The 6970-nt window shown below is 37.4% G+C and overlaps 1 pseudogene; it reads left to right on the forward strand.

The window, feature by feature from the left end:
* Window positions 1–611: 611 nt before the first annotated feature.
* Window positions 612–6551, forward strand: LOC122746969 (annotated as a pseudogene).
* The last annotated feature ends 419 nt before the right edge of the window (window positions 6552–6970 follow it).

Genomic DNA, 6970 nt, shown 5'->3' on the forward strand with positions numbered 1-6970 from the left:
ATTTGTCTCCTTGTACTAAAATCATTAGTTTACTCTATATTGTCTATACTTTGTTCATTTGTATGTAGATATTTACAACTATGAATTTAACTACTGGCTAACTTCTGGTATTAGATATTATCATCAGTGATTTAATGGCCCTTCTTTCTGCTAGTTTTTCTGTGTCATATCTGTAAAATGTAGATAGCATATATATATATGTGTGTGTAAATTAATATGTATTTACATAAGTATATATACTCACTTGAACATTTATATAATGTGTTTATATACATGTGTCTATATCTCCATGTGTGCATTTGTATTAATGGGCATATATTTATATATACATGTTTATACCTATACATATGCACATATACATGTATTTATATTCATGTGTATATAAATGTATATATTTATGAGAACCAAACATATACATATATGGATATACATCTAAAGGTATTTGTACTTTGTTGTTGTTGTTTTCATTTTCTCTGCCAAGAAAAATGATCTTTAGACTGGAAAGGTCCAAACAAAAATACTTTCGAGTAAGTAAGGAGATGTTAAAAAAAGCACCTAATTGTTCTAGATGAGTTCAAGTCAACTGGCCCAAATGAACCACATTCTTTGGTATGGGGGAAAAACTGATGGAAGTGCTTGTTGAGCCCCTGTCAGAAAACAAGAGAGATTCCATAAGACTTTCTCCTCCTACAGTACCTTTCCACAGCCTGTCTCCATGCCTAAAACACAATTCCTAATCCCCTCTAACTCTTTAGATCTTTAGTTTCCTTCAAGTGTTTGGCACTACCTCCTATATAAAATCTTTCCTAATTCCCCTTGGTTGTCAGTACTCTCTCCCTCCTCAAATTGTCTTGATTTATTTATGTTCTCTACCTCCCCCAGTAGGATATTAAGTTCCTCTCCCATTCTGCATGATTTCTCAGAAATTACCAATTATAGTTTTGTAATCACATCTGAAAAGCTCAAAACATTAGAATGCAACTTATTCTGAGTCCCTGCTCTCTCTAGTAAGTTTAAGCTTCCTTTTTTTTTGGGGGGGGGGGTGAGGCAATTGGGATTAAGTGACTTGCCCAGGGTCACACAGCCAGTAAGTGTTAAGTGTCTGAGGCCGGTTTTGAACTCAGGTACTCCTGACTCCAGGGCCGGTGCTCTATCCACTGCGCCATCTAGCTGCCCCAAAGCTTCCTTTTTAAGAAAAAGCATTGTATTAGGCTGAGTACTGGACTTGGAGGAGAAGTTGGCTCAAATTATGATTCAGCCACTCTGTGTGAGTGAGTGAGTGAGTGAGTGAGTGAGTGAGTGAGTGAGTGAGTGAGTGAGTGAGTGAGTGTGTGTGTGTGTGTGTGTGTGTGTGTGTGTGTAACCACAGACAAATCCCATAACTTCTTTGAACTTCAGTTTTCTTAACTATATGATGTGGATTATAATATTTGTACCACCTACTGCACAGAGTTATTATGAGAGGAAGGCTTTGTGCACTGTACATAGAAATAAGCAAGTGTGCTAAAAATGATTACAGGGGAAATATGGACGTCTGCATCAACTGGTCTTAATTCTGATCTCAAGACTGTAACTCTTATCAAAATACATTTGCTATGGAACCTGTCTCTCTAAAGAGGCCAGATCTTTTTTTTTTCTTCATGTAATTTGAAATAAGTCAAAATATGGACTTGGAAAATTATTGTGCATATACTTGTATCCCTATTATTTCATTGACTTGGGGTGTGGTCTTTAGGAAAATGTAGGCAGCTAGATAGGAAAGTGAAAGGATAGAGTGCAGTAGCCATCAGGAATACCCTGGACAAGTCACTTTTTTTGTTTGCCTCAGTTTCCTCATGTATAAAATGGGAAAATGAGAAAATATCTGTAAATACTTTGCAAACATTAAAGTTATATACATATATGCATATATAATATATGTAATATATGTATACTAGCTGTATACTCTGTTCATATAAAATATTCGACTTGATGGTAATGATCCTTTGGACCAAATAGTAAAGTCTTCCTAAAGCTAGATCTTATCGTGTCCATTCTGATACCTCCTTCCTCACTCTTGTTTTCAGGCCTATAACAGAATGATCAGTAATAATTAATAAGCTTTTTCCATGAAGTCCTTGAGCAAATCAGTACTTTACACCCCTCTGACTGGGTTCTTCAGTACAAAACCTAGTACTGTGATGTGCTAATCTTAGATGGTCAGAAAATCCTCCTCGACAGATACCTGCTGATTAACGATGTGATTCTGAAAGTCTTGCTAGAAATATAAAAGCTTTTTTTCTTCTTTCATGTCTTCCTGCCCTGATGCTGAAAACAGAGATTTAAAATAAAAGCAGCTAACACTATAATTAAGGTAAATAGACCTAATAAATGATAGCACTTCATGGATTCTGCACAATTAATTTCCCTCACTGATCCCTAATATAAATGTAACCCTCACTGATTTTAGCTGAACATAAGTACTTAGCAATTGAAAGGACTATCACTGAGATAGGGTACTTGTGTCAAGTACCTTCCCAACCTAAGCAGTTGTCATGGTTTCATAAGAGTCTGCTGTCAGAATCTGTAAAGATGCTAAAAGAATATAATCCATAGCCCAGACACTATCACATTTTTCAAGAATTGCTAAAATGAAAGATCATGAGGTTGATGCCATCTGGGACCCATTGTTATGTAGTTCTTTCCATTGACTAGATTATATTATTAGGAATGAGCCATTCTCACATTTAGTAGTAAGAGGGTGTTTTATATAAAAATTTGGGGAGAATTCATCCCTTTTTTGGAAAGACCATCTTGTCCATTCTAGTTGGTATAGTTGGCAGAAATTTGTTCAGTTGAATAAATGGAAAAGTCTGGTCCAGGTATATGGCTGCCTTTCTCTTTGTTTTGACCTGCACTTTAAGCAGTGCATGAACTCAAAATTATATGGGATATATATTTTTTCCACAAAATCAATTCTTAAATTGCAAAATAAGATCAAAATACAATCGTGAAACCCAAAGGTATTCAACAATCAAAAGCATATTGATCTTCTGTAGTGGTTTGAGAGAATTTTTGTTAATCAAACTCTCCATTACAGCCACAGTAACAATCAACATATTTAGTTTTACTGTTCTTCCTGCCTCTATTGACATGCTAAAGAATGTTTAGACCAGTCCAGTGGGGGAACTGTCTCTAAGACTTTGGGTTGGACCTTTGGATCCCATTAGCAAAATTAGACCTCACACGTGGAGGACAAGAGCACCATGAGCTAGCTTCAGACTAGAAGCATTGTTTACTCTTCTGGGTATAGTAAGAACTAAGAATTCTTGCCAAGATTTGGTCAGTCTGAAGGGTCAAATTCTGTGGTGCAAATAATATGGCTCCTTACTCAGCCCTAGGAAATATCAAAATTTGACTTTTTAGCTCTTCTCTTAGGAAATATATTTCCCTTTCAAGCACCAGTTTAAGATGTTTGTATAATAAAATGGGTTTTATTTAACTCAACAACAAAAAGTACTGAACAATGCATACTTAAGCCCATAGGCAGTCATGAAAAAAATAGTCACCTCACTTCTAGTGGACCCTACTTCCCTCACCCAGAGAGATCCCAGGTACAATTCATAATACCTACCCAGTGAAGTCTCTGCATTTGTTCTTTGGGTGTTCTAAACTGCCTTTTCCCTATTGCTATATGAAGAGACACATTTCATAAAAATTTTATAACCATGAGAAAGCAGGAAAATGGGTAAGTAGTTACTAATTAACTTATTGAGACCCTTCCTACGGTAGAAAGAATCTAAGTAGATTTTTTTTTCCAATTCTTTGGAATTTTTCCTTCTTCCTGCTTGAACTTCTGTATGCATTTTGTCAGGTTTAGCCATACTTATAAATTTCTTTTTTATAATTTTTTTTTTGCAGGCAACGGGGGTAAAGTGACTTGCCCACAGTCACACAGCTAGTAAGTGTCAAGTGTCTGAGGCCGGATTTGAACTCAGGTACTCCTGAATCCAGGGCCGGTGCTTAACCACTGCACCATCTAGCTGCCCCCTAAATTTCTTAAGAATGATTGTAGTTTTATAAACTCACTGTAGCTGAACATTTAAGTGTCTACTATGTGCAAGGTATTGTGCTAGGCACTAGGAATACAAAGATAATGTATCAATCCCTGACCTCAAGGAGTTTACATTCTATTGGGCAAATGTAATGGCCTATGAGTCAACCTCGTAGGTGATGATCTCAAAGAGCAATAGAAAGATACATGGTAGGCATAAGAAAATATCAACATATTGCTCATGATTACCTTCATTCAAGAATTTTCATAAAATATTTAAACCAGGAAATAGATGATCAGAAAAGGAGGTGGGTGGCTCATATGATGAGAATAATAACCACTAGAATCCAAAGACTCTTATAGACTTAAGTAGAAGGGCTCCAGAATATTGGATAGATCTTCTATGGAGTATTTTTGGGAGAATATGGACAATGATGAACAATGCAAATGAATATGGACAGAGGATGAACAATGCAAATGATGATGTGCAGTGTTCAAGAGGGTACACACAGTAATGAGATCTCAAATTCATTGAGGTTTCGACATACGAAGGGATATATTCATGAATATAAAAGAGCAAACCTGAATGCAAAAAGGAGATGTTTAAGCTGAAAGATGTTGAAAGCCCTTGAGTAAATGGATATACAATCAGAATGTAAAAGGTCACATCATTAAAGAATATGAGAATGAAATGAGATCAGATAAAAACTATGGTTAAGGGGAGTATTATTAACCAAACAAGGAGAGCATCAATCACCATAAAAGTCAAAAGAGACCCTTTCAATTACTTAGAAATTTTAACATTTCTGAAGATATATGAGAAAATATTGAGTACAAAAAATAAATATTTGCATCAAAAAACAATAAAAGATACATCTCTGTTGCTTTTTTAAATGATTTTCCACTTTAATTCTTTAGAGTCTCTAGAATTAAATAACTTATGGCCATCCCCAGAATATTAGTTTCAAAAATGGACCTTTGTTTCAAAAAGAAGCTTGAGATTATTAGCAGAACTTTGTAATTTCCCAAAGGATACTAAGCCTGCTCCCTTCCACTGCAAATTCTAAGTAAGTATCCATTCGCAACATCTATCCAAGAGTTCGATACACTGATGGAATGTTCTGTAGATGTGAACAATAGGTATTATCTATCCATAGATCCATTCAGTGTGGACAATTAGCCCCCACTCTTTCAGTCTTCTTACTTTTCAATCCAGTGATATAAGGCTCCTTGGCTATTCCACAAACATTCTCTTTACCTCCCAATCCAGCAATGCTCTTCCTCTTCCACTCTGATTACTGATCTCCCTGGCTTCCTTTTTGTTGCTGTTCTTCAATATTTTCAGTTTTGTCTGACCCTTCATTACCCCATTTGAGGTTTTCTTGGCAAAGATATTAGAGTGGTTTGCCATTTCCTTCTATAGTTCACTTTACAGATGAGGAAACCAAAACAAACAGGGTTAAGTGACTTACTTGCCCAGGGTCACACAGCTCCTAAGTGTCTGAGACTGGATTTAAAGTCAGATCTTCCTGACTTCAGACTCTGTGCACCACTTAACTGCCTTTAAATCCTAACAAATCCCACCTCCTGCAGAAAGCCTTCCCCAACCCCTCTTAATTACAGTCCTTTCCCTATGTTAATTATTTCCTACTTATCTTACATATAGCTTGCTGTGTATATATTTATTTGCATGGCACCTCCCTCATTAGATGTAAGGTCCTTGAGGACAGGGACTGTCATTTCTCTCTTTTTGTATCCCAGAGCTTAGCACAATACCTGGCACATAGCAGGTACTAAATAAATCTTTATCAAACAAATGAAAAGAAATGCAGATGGGCAAATTCAGAAAATCCACCCCAATTGTTCACATGGACTCTTTTGTGCTCCACCCGTGGTAGAGCATTCCAAGTTTGTATTGGTCTAATCAGCCACAGTCAGACACTATAACTGGACTCTAACATAATGATGTCTTTTTGGTCCTCTTTGAGAATGAAGGGGCAACAACCAACCATTAAATGAATGACTATGGATCTCATTTAAGACATTCTGCAACATTCCAGACCTTGAAGGAGTCTAGACTCCTCTCCAGCACCTAAGGCTGAGGCATGATTGGCGGGTCATCTCTGGGTGAAGGAGATGGGAAGGTTGGGGGTGAAGCAGAAGCTGGTGGCTGCTTGTGGAGGGTTTCTGAGTTTCATCTTGTTTTGAAAGCTCTTCAGCCAGCTACATGTTAACAAACACCGATGTTTCCCTTTCCACTTATGATGATTCGTCGGGATCAAAACTTGCCCGAAAAGCTAAAGAGGCACTATTTGTCCCAACTGGAATAGCAGGTTTTGCAGCCATTGTTGCATATGGATGATACAGACCAAAGAGCAGAGGGAATACCAAAATGTCTATCCATCTGCTTCACATGAGTGTTGGAGCCCAAGGCTTTGTAGTAGGAGCAATGACTATTGGTATGCTATATTACATGTATTGAGAATACTGGGCAAAACCCAAACCTCAGGAGGTATAAGGACAAAATTTAATATGGGGGAATTAATTGGGCATCTCACTTTAATATTGGGGTAAGGAAGGAGATTAACAGCCTCTTTCAGAAAAAACAAAACAGGGTTTATTGATGAGAACAAATTTAAAACACAAGTAAAGTTAATAACACAGGGACAAAGAAAAAAGAATGGGAGAAGGAAAACTATACAACCTGCCATCACACTGCCACGTGGACTCAGCAGTTCCCAAAGAGCAGACAGCTGCTTCCCATCTCTCTCCCTCTCTCATGCCAGAATGAATCTCTCTTCCCTTCTCCTTCCCAGAAAATCCCCCTCCCAACAGGAAAAACTGGGCTGTCTGAACACAGCCCCAAGCTAATTGGCTGGTGGCCCTGATTGACAGAAGTAACAGGTGGCTATAGAACTGCCAGCCTCCCCAGCTTCC

The sequence above is a fragment of the Dromiciops gliroides genome, chromosome 1, assembly GCF_019393635.1.
Source record: "Dromiciops gliroides isolate mDroGli1 chromosome 1, mDroGli1.pri, whole genome shotgun sequence".
Lineage (NCBI taxonomy): Eukaryota > Metazoa > Chordata > Mammalia > Microbiotheria > Microbiotheriidae > Dromiciops > Dromiciops gliroides.